Source organism: Pantherophis guttatus, chromosome 1, assembly GCF_059756535.1.
Source record: "Pantherophis guttatus breed Tessera chromosome 1, ASM5975653v1, whole genome shotgun sequence".
Taxonomy (NCBI): Eukaryota; Metazoa; Chordata; class Lepidosauria; order Squamata; family Colubridae; genus Pantherophis; species Pantherophis guttatus.
The window spans coordinates 37,193,333-37,206,354 of NC_142063.1; the positions used below are offsets into that span (position 1 = coordinate 37,193,333).

The following is a 13,022-nucleotide window of genomic DNA, read 5'->3' on the forward strand; positions in this document are numbered from 1 at the left end:
TTTTCTATGTCAATGAGCTATGGGCTCCTCCCTGGTCTGTATCTGCAAAAAGGAGCAGAGTCAAAAAATGTAAGGTATTTCAGTTTATAACAGTTAGAACAAAATAATATGAACAGTGCATAATAATAATTCCCTGACCTCTTTATCTTTTTAAGCTTATCAAATATATATCTGTGAACAATGAGATGATGTTGCTTCATGCTTTATTTTGACATTTATTAAAGTATTTGGATGTGGACACTAATAAAAGGACAATTTAGTCCAACGTGAACATTCTTATGTTCCCAGTACTATAGTTTGCATTAGGTTTGCAAAGGACAAACGAAACTACAGTTTCATAACCAGGCGCATGTGACTTACATCACCTTAAAGAGCATGCCAAGCTTTTCATAGCATGCATGTATACATGTCTCTCTGTGTGTACACACACACATACACACACACACATACACACACACACACTTTTATCATTTGTGGGGGCTAAAAAGGGGGAGTTGGGATGTTCATGGACCTAATATATCCTGTGTTGCATGCTGTGTCACGTTGTTGTTGTGAATTGTATTCACAATAATAAACTTGGTTATGTGGCTCATAAGGAGACCACTATCTTAATAGTAACTACATTTTAATTTGAACAGAGGAGTTATGTATGTATATCACTGCCAGTATAAGAGAAGTCTTGGACCTGAGATTAAGAGAGTTCATAAAGGATGCTTTGTTCAAGATTCCCCATCCTCTCAAAATACCAGCATTGACAATAACCACAAAACAAAGCCTTTTTCATTTTGTTAAAAAAGAAAGCATTATCAACACAACTCAAGCATCATTAAGATGCAGCACATATTAAATTCATCCTGCGTGAACACTTTAATTCCAATTGTTCTGAGCAACATAGAATATAAACAGCCTGTCCTGGTTCCTGGTGGTGCATCTCTCTTTTTTTTTTTCTTGTAAGGAAAGAAGAAAAAGAAAAAATGGATTGAGGGATCCAATATCTCTGCACCATTCTTTTTGTTTGATCTCTTCTCCTACTGGACCATTTTTTTCCTGCGGTAAATGGTTCTCAGAGATCAATTTGTTTAAATAACAATGAAAGATAAGAAAAGATTTTCTTTGCATTTTTGTTACCAAATTGATGATCCACAATTTGTCAGCCTTGTTAGACTGCTCTACTTCTCAGTGAAATTGGCATGGGGAAATAGCAGCCAGGAGAACAACTAGTAGTCCATACACATTTTGAGCATTATTGAGTATATTTGGCTTTTAGCACTGAAATACCCACCCATTTCCTAAGCCAAGCAGAAGTTCGATCTTAATAGCTATCTATTAAGCACATTAATATAGAGTTGCTATCATTGTCAGGGCTTCTTCTGAGGATCCAGCAAACCTGATAGAGAGCAATGTTATTCTGATCCCTGGCTTGATCCAGAAAAGCAATTCTAAAGTGCATCCCATGAACATTTCATTAATCCCCAGCATCAGCACTGTTGCAATATGTCTCCCTCCTGTGTAGACTAAACACAATTGTTTTAGAAAAGATTACTCTTCTCTCCAGAGGCTGCGACACATCCTCATTCATCACCCTCAAGTGATGGCGACCGAATTACTCTTTGCCACTGCCATTCATTTTTCAGGCCTCCTGCTAATTCTCCAAGGCTCGTTAAAATGCTGCAAGCAAAGGTGCCCTTCTGATCTTTCCAAACATTCTCTAAATGGTTTGAATTTATTCATTGGACTATTCTCATCCTGGGTCATCTCTCTCTCTTCCCCTCTCTTTTTCAGTTTGTGTCTCATTGACTTTTAAATTTTCATTAAAGCTGTAACATTGCCTTTTGTCTGAAGCCAGTTCCATCAAGAGCAAATGTTGTTCAGAGAAAGGAAGAGCAACACAGAGTTGGCTGAGAAATACTCCCTTTACAAAGCAATCAACGTGAAAACAAAAGCCTTCTATTCGTGTGTAATTAGCATTGTGCAGGGATTCGGCACTAATATTCAGCAGAAATCTGAATACAGATTTTGAATTATTTCAAGTAGCATCCCTGATAGATGAACATTCCCTATCTAAACTTGATCAGAGAGGTAATGTGAACAGAAACATAGCATTATAAATCAAGTGTCATCATCATCATCAAATAGAGGTCCATTACTAAAGCCATTCAATGGGCTACAATACTAGATAGACAAGCAAAAATATAGCAACATATTTAACTCAGTATTTACAGATATTTAAAAGTTTAAGGAATGCTGGTACCATATATGTTATAAAACAAGTGTTGCATTTTATTATTATGTAAATGCTTTCTCAGTAGTGGTAAAAAGAAAACCTTGTATCTTTTGAGCCGTAGTAAGTGATTTCAGCTATAAATGCATCTTTGGTCTTTTGTATTATTAAATTAATTCAAAGTAAAGCAGAGAATAGTCATATTTTAGTTATGGGACAAATTATGTTTATTTATTCAATTTCTACAGTGCACATCTCAGCCAAATGACTCTGGGTAGCTTACAACTCTAAAACCTTAAAACTGTTAAAATAATAAAAACATCCCAAAAATAGATACATATGGCAGCCAAGATACTAAATCAACTAAAAGTAAAGCCAAGAAATGACCCCCTTAACACCAAGACCCAGGGACACAGTTTTTAAAACTTTACGAGAGTCCAACAGTGTTGGGCTCATTCTAATCTCCAAGGAGAGAATATTCCACAAAGCAGGGACTACACCAGAGTCTTGCCTTCTAGTTCCTGCCAGTTGATACTCTTTGACCAGGGGTGAAATACTCACGGTTCGGACTGGATCACCCGATCTGGTAGCGATGACGGAGGGTGGTTCAGATAACCAGTAGCAAAAATCCCTGCCCATGCCCCATGCCCAGCTGAGCTGTGCGAGACATCAGAGGCTTTTTTTTTTTTTTTTACTTTTAAAAGCATTTTTTCTTTGGCTGAAAAAATGCTTTTAAAAGTAAAAAAAAAAGCCTCTGATGATCGCGCGGCTCAGCTGGGATCGTCAGAGGCTTTTAAAAGCATTTTTTTCTGCAACCTCTTCGGCCAAAGAGGTTGTAGAAAAAATGCTTTTAAAAGTTAAAAAAAAAGAGTTGGCCATGCCCACCCAGTCACATTACCCCACCACCACCACCAAGCCACGCCCACAGAACTAGTAGTAACAAATTTTACATTTCACCACTGTCTTTGACTGATGGAATCTGCAGCATGTCCAATCTTGCTGGATTGAATTATATGGGTAGGGCCTCTTGGAAAAAGGAGACTTGGCTGGGAGAAATAGGTTGGTTGGTATTCCTAGCCTGGTATATGTAAATTAGCACTAGGAAATAGTGTGGCTGTGGTCCCTAAGAAAATTGCTGGTTATAGCAGTAGTGGTTGTCTGATTGCCCTTGTCTACAGCAAGCAGAATCAGGCTGGTATTATTTGGATGGGAGACCATCCATCAGATAATCCTGGTTGTGCCATAAAGGAGAATATGAGCTGAATTTTAAGGGTTCTTGATGTTTTCCGAACTTGCTTCCTTTCCTATAGACATTTCACCAGATTAGGTAACATCCTTAGGGCACGGGGTGAAGTGCAGTTTGCTGTCTGCTGATATGTGGTAGTTTATCAGACTAGCCTTAATTGGTATTATTTCTTTCTTGATTGCTTTTTGGATAGTACTTTATTTCTTCTTTAATTGTTCTTGTTTACTTGATGCTGGTTTCTGCTTATCTGGGTGCTGATTTTTGGAAAGATTTGTCTCTTTCCTTTGCTTCTGGTTGCCTCTTGAATGATTTGTCAGTGAGCTTATCTGAATGTTTGTTTATGACTGATTTGTTGAAATTCCATGCTTCTAGGCATTCTTTTGCATTTTTAGATCTGGCTTGGTCTATGATGTCTACAATTTTCAAGTTGAAATTGTGGTTGAACTTGTCAGAGTAACAGGAGGAAAAGCAAGCTCAGAGAACACCAAAAATGAAGGCAATCACAAATCACTTCCATATTACAGTCAACAAAATTTGTTTCCTGAGGTGAGAAATATATTGAAATGCTAATAGGCCTTAGCATTTCTTAGGAGAAATATGAAAGAAATTTGAAAGAAAAATAGGAGGAATAGAAGTGTCTAGGAGCTGAGCTGAACTTGACTTGGAGGCTGGAATATATTTGTCTCAGTATGAATACTTGAATATTTTTACTAAAATCTTGGAATCAGGAGTAAAATAAGGATTTTAGTCATGAAAAAGGAAAGAAAGACATTATCTCCATGAACATAATGAGGTGTTCTGTATTGCTTCAACCTTTTGTCCAGATTATTGGTGTTGTTCTAGTTATTAGAAGCCATAAACTATTTGTCAAAACTGTGAACTTTCAGTAATATGCGTTTTCTTGGATTAGTTGCGGTTTTTATTTTACTTTATAATCTAACTGAAATCTCCACATGGATTGATTTAAATATCCAGAAGGGGAATTCTAAAACTATTAGGAACTGATAAAAACAGATTCTGTTCTCCAAGTGCATAACACTTCTCGGTAGACTTGATGCCACCACAGGATCACACACATTTCAAGGAATGCAGGGTGGAAGAAGTTATAGATGCTGGAGTTACAGGTTAATATGTTGATGCTTGAGGTGGTGGAAAAAAGTTTAATAAATAACATAAGAGAGATGTGAAATTGATCTGAGCTTTCACTGGTCATGCTGTACCTCCCACACTAAAAATTGAAGTTTTTTTCTCCACACACTGCTGCAATAATCTATGAAAATGCCCACAATATTTGTGGTCTATAAGTGGTATTCCAAAAGGGGGGGGGCATTATTAACCTTAATATTACAGTCTCTGCCCTCCTTAACATGTTTGGGCAGATCATCTAAGAAGCAATTTACACATTCATCTCAATTTCACTGAAATTTGCATTTAGGATGCAGTTTTAATTAAAATGGGAAAATATTTTGGGTTAATGCAGTATTATATATACTACAGTATATCTCTCCCTCACACACACACACACACACACACATAGACACCTATACAAATGGGAGGGGGAGGGTAGATAATCTTGGCTGATACAATCTACTTCTTTTGTGAGAAGCTGTTTCATTTAAGATTCAGTCTTTTGTATATTGGATTTCAGAGCTGAAGTGAACTAAAGGAGGAAATGGATGGCTGTCCTATGTCAATAAATGTTAGAGCAAATGCCAGATTGACTGAAGGGCCTACGTGATGTCAACCAAACACTGAAAACAAGAGATATTGGACAAATTCTAACTAAACATTTGTGAAACATAAAAAAATATTCCTATTGCCTTATCTAATTATTAAAGCTACTGTTGAACACATTTGTATTTTACACATATCTTTTTAGTGCATATACTTCATAACGATGAATCTCTTATATGGATGAGTGTGGGAACTAGTAATTAACATGGCACTGGACACAACTTAACCTTGTATCCAATGATTTTATATGCAGGGTGAATTTGTATGCAGGGTGACTTTGGTTCAGTCACTATCCATCATCTCAACCTTCTGAGTGGGAGGTAAGCGACTTCACCACCAGGCCACTACGCCACTCTGTTCTCCATGTTCTGGCATATTCTGATGTGAAGAAAAGCTTTGAAAAAGACCTTGTCATATGCCATCTTGAGGTTCCAGAAGAAGATATTCCAATTAATAAAAGACACAGGAAAAAAACAATCAGACTGCATTGGAAAGAAGCTGCAAAATATATATAATATCAATTGCCCAGAGTCATTGTGTGAGGAAGAGGGGTGATCTCTAAATTTGATAAACAAACAAACAAACAAACAAATAAATTCCTAGTTCTTTCTCCATTAGCATTGCAGTGACCACCCCTGCGTTAAGAGCTAACATTTCCTTATCACAAAGAAACAAATGTATGGAGATGGATCATACTTCACAGGAGAAAATTTCTATGCATTTGAATTCATGATTCTATGTAATGATGTATTTTTCTCATCTAGCGGTCTGAATTTCCATTCAAAAGAGCAAAGAATTTCAACTAAAGCAAAAATGAAATTTAGTTGACATGACAAAATGATCCAACTGCCATCTTTCTGCAGATGACTGGCTATGGCTAAATGAATTTTGGCAATGAATCATGAGGTCTTGAGAACAACCATTAAAAAAAAAAAACTCACAATACTGAATGTTCTTTATACCAGAACCAAGGAAGTGTAGCCCTTAGTACTATTTCAGGAGATTCTGGGTGCTCCCAGATGTGCCTAATTATTATTTAGAATATGCTTTTTTTTGCAAACACCATTTTGGGTTTCTGTTAGAAGTATATCACTTTGTCTCTTATTGGTCCAATCTGGGAAACAATCTTTAAGACCACATTTAAAAAGGTCAAGAAACATTTTTAAAAGCCCAAGTTCTTTAAAACACACAGAGAGAAGATGAGAATATAAGGGAGGGGGGAATATTTTTGTCCAAAGTAAAAATGTCCTATAAAAACCTCCACTGTAATAATGGATGAGGAATTTTACACAGATCCAATTATAGTAAAACTCTTGCTAAGTAGCTGCGTTCCTGAATAAACGGTACTCGGTTGGAAACAATGCAATAATTAAACCATTGACATTTTGAAGGCAGTAAAGTCAGAAGGATCTTAAAAATTCTAATTCTGAGTTTGTTCATCTCTAATCGGATACTTAATTGAGGTGTACTCATTCAACCAGAAAAGTTCAGGCGAAGGATAGGGAGAGAAATGTTCTTTTATATCTTTTCTGGTACAAGCAGCGAAGATCTCTAGCAGAAAGTATTTACAATATGGAAATGCATTTTTATTCCATTAGTCTCTGCTAACAGTGTTTCCACAGCTCATTATTTCCAACAGAAAATAGCACTTAATGAATGCAGAGTGATGGTGGAATTGCTGCAGAAGAGTGTATGACATAGCCTACAAACTCCCTAATGAATTCTTCCTGATTGCTTGCCATTGCTTTGAAATCCAAATGAATTCTTATCGATTGCTAGGTGACAGGCACTTTTCTTTCTAAACCGAGAAATGGAGCCAATTCACTCATCACCTTGGCTGAAAAAAAAAACACAGTTGCACCTAAAAATCCTTGCCATATTTATAGGCGGTGGAGTTGCTAAAATTCAGGGAAGCGGGTATATTTGGTGGGGGGAACTCAGGGGAAGAAACTTTCTCTTGTTCTAGAGAACTAAAATTAAAATGTTAGTAAAACTGTGAAAAAATAATTACTACGTTAGAATAAGATATAAACTACAAATATAAGACTTGGACAACATGCTAACAAACAACTACATTAAAGATAAATGTTATGTTGCATTCCTGATGAAAATGTTGTATCGAGCAAAAATGTAGTTTTATTCAGTATGTTAGGCAAATACATTATTTAAGGCTTTGTGTGTTGAATGAACAGCAACAAAAATAAGGATATAAACTTATTCCAAATCCTCCTGAGGCTTTCTTAATTCTACAGATGATGCTACCATATGCATTGCTTCTTAGTTAAGCTGCCTTGATATAGGACAAGTCACTTAATCATTGGGCAAATTTTAAAAGAACAAAGTAGGCATATTATTAAGGACCACACGTTGAGTGTGATTGGTCAGCCATCTGGTGGTGATGCTGACCTACATTTTTCTATCTGATCAGGTGTTAGGTTGTGGACTATTTTATCAAATGCCTTACTGACATCCCAGTAAATTATATCCATAGCATATCCATAGTCAAAAAATGCAATAAGATTAGTCTTGCATAATCTTTTTTTGACAAATCCATGTTGGCTTCTGGTTATGACTTTGCCTTCTACGTGTTCACAGATTCATTGCTTGATTGTCTTTTTCTGAATCTTCCCTGGTATTGTGGTCAGGCTGATAGGTCTGTAGTTTCCTGGACCCAGTTTTTTGAAGATGGGAATTACATCAGCTCTTTTCCAGGCATCTGGTAGTACTCTGGTGCTCCAGGATTTTGAAAAATATAATTCAGTGGTTCTGAGATCACGTCTGCCAGTTCTTTCAGAACCTTGGGGTATAAACCATCTGGTCCTGGTGATTTGAACTCATCTAAAGTGGATAGGTGTTCTCTTACAATTTTCTTCCTTGCATTCCTATTTGCATATTACAGGGTGTTTGTTTTTTTGATAGGTTAGACAGATGCAAGAGGGAGTATTAGCAGAGGTGGTATTCAGCAGGTTCTGACCAGTTCTGGAGAACTGGTAGTGGAAATTTTGAGTAGTTTGGAGAACCGGTAAATACCACCTCTGACTGGCCCCACCTCTATCTATTCTCTGACTCCTGAGTCCCAGCTGATTGGGAGGAAGTGGGGATTTTCCAGTAACCTTCCCGTGGAGTGAGGTGAGAATGGAGATTTTACAGTATCCTTCCCCTGCCACACCACCAAGCCATGCCCACCAAGCCATGCTCACAGAACTGGTAGTAAAAATTTTTGAATCCCACCTCTGAGTATTAGGTATGTTTGCCCCCTTGAGTTACTTATAAAGGAATTAAGATGGGATAAAAGTGTAATAAATAACTATCAGACTACGGTCCTTTATTTGAAAATATCTTCTGTCTAATGGGTTGTCAGTCTTCTTAAAATTTCTGAATTCTTCTCCCAAAATTGGATCTGGTCTCACTCGTGTCTGCAGTGCAGCTCTCAACATGTCAGATGAACCCCAGTGTGGCCTCATACTGACAATATTTAGAGTGATGCAGGATTATCAGATTGCTGAATACTCCATCTTGGAAAATCTAAAAGGCAATGTGGACCATGAACCTGAGTGTATAAAAAGCTTATAGCAACTGCTAAAATAACTATTTGACCTTTATAATGCAATTATCTGATTGTTCAATCCTCAACAGATTAAATCAAATACACAGCCACCCTGTGATATCGTGGGCTGTGACACATGATGTGGATATTCATGTGCATGAAATATTTTTCTAAATTAGCCTGGGAAGCTAATTCATTTCCTGAGGTGAGAAATATATTGAAAAGCTAATAGGCCTTAGCAGGTTGTTGTTTTTTTCTTTTTGTCCTTTGGGGAAAGACGTATACGAGGAATTTCTTAATTGTGCATTCACCAATCTCTTTCAGGAGATCAAATAAGAGCTTTGATATGAACAAATAAACTTTGATAAGACCCCTTCACCCCTGTTGCTAATAGAGAAGAAATAGCTTGGGTTTGTGGGCTAAAGCCTTTGATTAAAACCATAATATTAATTTTAAATAGTTTAATATTAATTTAAAGATATAGAAAGTTGTAACTGAAAAGAGAGATCTACTGAAGGAACAGAGTTGCTTTTGACAGCTGACTAAAGAAAGAAAAATCTTCAGGTATATATGCAGTGAAATTATAAAGTAGAACTGAAATATTAGAGGGAGTAAAACAGCATGGTTACTCTCATAAAAATTTACATTTGCTCAAGATAAAGATAGTTCACAGGAAGCGTTATTTCATCTGTGTTTAAATGGTCACATTCAATAGTTGCTGTTTGAACTGCTTTCATAACAGTAGCCATTCAAACTTTTCTCTATGGTGATCTTGTAAATTATCTGGTTCTTTTTTCCCCTCATCCATGGACAGACTCAACCACCTCAACTTGCTAAGCTCCTTTTTAATATTATGTATTATAATAAATAATAACATTTATTATTTATTTCCTAATTCCAATGATTGACTTCAATCTAACCCAGTGGTGGAATTCAAATTTTTTACTACTAGTTCTGTGGGCGTGGCTTGGTGGGCATGGCAGGGGAAGGATACTGCAAAATCCCCATTCCCACTCCACTCCAGGGGAAGGATACTACAAAATCCCCATTCCCTCCCCACTCTGGGGCCAGCCAGAGGTGGTATTTGCTGGTTCTCCGAACTACTCAAAATTTCCTCTACCAGTGCTCCAGGACCTGTCAGAACCTGCTGAATAGCACCCCTGATCTACCCCTCAAATCTCTTATGAATATTATCTGTAGGACACATGACTCATCATACACTTCTATGATGAAATTTTTAAAAATACATTGTTGTCAATTCTTTATTACTGCTAGTATATGTTCTTGAAGATAAAGAGTTGAAAAACTAGTCTTTCTGATGCTGGAAAAGTAATTGTATATGCCTGAAGGGCTATGTTTTCAGTTGTTTGCAATATATATCTTTTTATGAATACCAAGAAAGTCAAACAATTAATGAGACTCTTTACACCCATTGGTTCTTCTTTCTAATGATCGATTTTTCCCCTTTGCCTGTGCAGATATTTGATGATCCTATTCAGGAAAGATTAAAGGAAGTGTTTTTGTACTTCACACATCAGAAGTGGTGATGGCCACATCTGCACTTTAGGCAGTTTTCAAAGGAGCCTATGCAAATTAATGGACAGGAGAGATGTACTGGAGCTATATTACAACAGTACCATGTTTTAAATATTTGTGGGAATGCATATGAGAGAGGCTAATGCCTCTAGTCCATATTCATAAGCTTTTCAAATGCACAGCTGTGCCAGTGTGCATGGAGCTAGATTATGTTCTTGTATAATTGCTGTTTTTTCCTGTTTCCCCTTTCCCTTAATTTGGATAGAATCTATGCAGTCAACATACAACACGGGTATCACAGGTGGCTCAGGCAACAGGAGTTTGACATCCTAATCAGGAAACAGGTTACTTCTCCACTCTCCCATTTCTCCTCTGTCCCAGACTTTCCTCCTCAAGAACATGAACTACATTAGAAAAAAGTTTAACCAGAGAAGGCTCATGAATGTAACTCTAAGTTTGGGAATAGCTAGAAGTCATATAGTATTGATCATATTCATTTAGTTCTTGGAGTTATATCCCAGGAGCTCAAGGTATTTTTCATGGGGATTTCATGAAAAGTGTTCTTAGCGGGGTGGTAAAAAAATCCCAACCATGATTGTAATAGAATGGTGAAAACTCTGTCCCCTCAATCCTGATCCTAATTGGTTATCATGAGTATATAAATCCCTATAAGTGAAGGACTTACAATGTCTCTCTTCTGTAGTGGTGAATATTTCCTGGTGTCCCTTTCCACTTCTCTACATTAATTATTTTCTCCTTTGTCCTTTGTTCCAATCTGCAGAAGAGAAGATCTGTTTCACAATTCTGGCTTCTCTTTTGTCTAATTCTTGTCCAGGATCCCAGGCTGCGATTCAGAGACTACAAAAAATATCACTTTCCTTTCAGTGGGCATTTTGTTAAAGGATCAATTAGGCATTGCCTTCAGTTGTTCTAAGGGATGTGGTGGCTCAGTGGCTAAGACACTGAGCTTGTCGATTGAAAGGTCGGCAGTTCAGCAGTTTGAATCCCTAGTGCTGTGTAATGGAGTGAGCTCCTGTTACTTATCCCAGCTTCTGCCAACCTAACAGTTTGAAAGCACATAAAAAATGCAAGTAGAAAAATAGGGACCACCTTTGACGGGAAGGTAACAGCGTTCCGTGCACCTTTGGCGCTTCCTCATGCCAACCACATGACCACAGAGACGTCTTCAGACAGCGCTGGCTCTTTGGCTTTGAAATGGAGATGAGCACCACCTCCTAGAGTTGAGAATGACTAGCACATATGTGTGAGGGGAACCTTTACCTTTTAAGTTGTTCTATTCCTTTATTGCACGTTGTGCTTTGGATAATACTTAACTGCTTAATTTAAGTTTTACCTGATGTTGCAGTTATTTTTTTTTCTGTGTATAATAACTAAGAAAAGCAGTTGTGAAATTTTACAATAATGATATATATATATATATATATATTATATATCATATAATATTAAGTATTTTAAGTATTCAATATTGTGTTTTCTTTTCATACCATAAAACCTGAAATATATACTTCTATTTTTTTTCCCTAAAAGTGATGTGGACTTTGCAGTATTCTTTCTTTAAATACTGAGGAAGAATAAGTATAAATATGCTACTAACTGTCTTCTTCCAACTTTCAGTTCTAATCTAATATGAGATCTTTCAGGAAAATAATTTGTTAATCTTAAAATACAAGACAATTTTTCTAATATTCTTTAATAAAGTCTAATATGATTCACCTCATGTATTAATCAGCACAGTTGGTAGGCACTAAAATAACAGCAATAGACAGAAGACTCATTATAGATATATTTACAGACTGAGCTGCACATTTGTTGATGATGTATTTATTTATTTATCATCACCATAATTTTCAACATCTAGATTAGAATGAGTGTTTTCCACTTATCTTTTTCATCTTTTATCATCAGCCCTAGTAATGGGCAATGATTGTGCCTCCTATTGCTATTGAACGTTATTTTAAAATAATTTCAGCTGAAATCAGTAAGATGCCTGAATAAAAATGTGTTCATTCCTTTAGTCTGAACTGACATCGTGGCATCACACAGCCAACTGGATATGGCTATGTGAGGAAATCTGAAGTTAAATCAGAGTAGAAGTTGCTTCTTGTCCTTCCTTTTGAGTTCTTGTTTTGTTTCTTTGTTCTTACTGGAATCCAATAATAACACTTTGGCTCAGACTTATTTTATTTATCAGTTTTGACAGTTGGCTAAAAGGATTATATCTTGATTCTTTCTTTTCTTTTTTATGCTGCCCTAAGTTCAAAGATTTCAGTGCCCAGAAGAATCTTCAAGCTGCTGCAAATCTGCAGGAAATGTTCCAGCATGGCATCAGGCAAGGCAATATCTGCAAATATGGCAAATTATTTTATGATTATTTATGTGACTTTTTAAATCCTTTCTTTATTACTTTGTATAAGAGTAATATAAGAGCCTTGGTGGTGCAGCAGACTAAAGTGCTGTTAAAGTAGCACCAGCTGCCTGCAATTACTGCAAGTTCAAATCTCACCAGGCTCAAGGTTGACTCAGCCTTCCACCCTTTCGAGGTAAGTAAAATGAGGACCCGGATTGTGGGGGCAATAAACTGACTTTGTATTAAAAAAAGAACACCGCTTAGGGGGGCCGAAAGCCCTACTAAGCAGGTATATAAAAAAGTATGAAGGCTATTGCTTAACGCATTGTAAGCCGCCCTGAGTCTCCGGAGAAGGACGGCATATAAATCG

The 13,022-nt window shown here is 36.8% G+C and overlaps 1 long non-coding RNA gene across 1 annotated transcript in view; it reads right to left on the reverse strand.

Moving 5' to 3' along the window:
• Positions 1-12,468: 12,468 nt before the first annotated feature.
• Positions 12,469-13,022, reverse strand: part of LOC117666154 (uncharacterized) — a 39,652-nt gene continuing 39,098 nt past the window's right edge. Inside the window, exon 5 of the long non-coding RNA XR_015733497.1 lies at positions 12,469-12,646. This is a non-coding gene — a long non-coding RNA (uncharacterized LOC117666154). The remainder of the gene's footprint in view (positions 12,647-13,022) is intronic.